A 1,061-nucleotide genomic window follows, 5' to 3' on the forward strand; every position below is an offset into this window, starting at 1 on the left:
GCACTCCCTTCCTGTACTGTCTGTATAGGGGCGGCCATATTGGAGACACGCACTCCCTTCCTGTACTGTCTGTATAGGGGCGGCCATATTGTAGACACGCACTCCCTGCCTGTACTGTCTGTATAGGGGCGGCCATATTGGAGACACACACTTCCTTCCTGTATTGTCTGTATAGAGGCGGCCATATTGGAGACACTTCCTTCCTGTATTGCCTGTATAGAGGCGGCCATATTGTAGACACACACTTCCTTCCTATATTGTCTGTATAGGGGCGGCCATATTGGAGACACACACTTCCTTCCTGTATTGTCTGTATAGAGGCGGCCATATTGTAGACACACACTTCCTTCCTGTATTGCCTGTATAGGGGCGGCCATATTGGAGACACACACTTCCTTCCTGTATAGGGGCGGCCATATTGGAGACACACACTTCCATCCTGTATTGTCTGTATAGGGGCGGCCATATTGGAGACACACACTTCCTTCCTGTATTGTATGTATACGGGCGGCCATATTGGAGACACACGCTTCCTTCCTGTATTGTCTGTATAGGGCGGCCATATTGTAGTCACATGCTTCCTTCCTGTATTGTATGTATACGGGCGGCCATATTGGAGACACACGCTTCCTTCCTGTATTGTCTGTATACGGGCAGCCATATTGGAGACACACACTTCCTTCTTGTATTGTCTGTATAGGAGCAGCCATATTGTAGACACACGCTTCCTTCCTGTATTGTCTGTATAAAGGCGGCCATATTGTAGACACACACTTCCTTTCTGTATTGTCTGTATAGGGGCGGCCATATTGGAGACACACACTTCCTTCCTGTATAGGGGCGGCCATATTGGAGACACACACTTCCTTCTTGTATAGGGCGGCCATATTGGACACACACATCCTTCTTGTATAGGGGCGGCCATATTGGAGACACACACTTCCTTCCTGTATTGTCTGTATAAGGGCGGCCATATTGGAGACTTCCTTCCTGTATAGCCACTATTGCTATCTCCCATAGTCACATTTGCAGAGATACAAGAAATCCAGAGACCAGATCAG

This window comes from Leptodactylus fuscus, chromosome 1, assembly GCF_031893055.1.
Source record: "Leptodactylus fuscus isolate aLepFus1 chromosome 1, aLepFus1.hap2, whole genome shotgun sequence".
Taxonomy (NCBI): Eukaryota; Metazoa; Chordata; class Amphibia; order Anura; family Leptodactylidae; genus Leptodactylus; species Leptodactylus fuscus.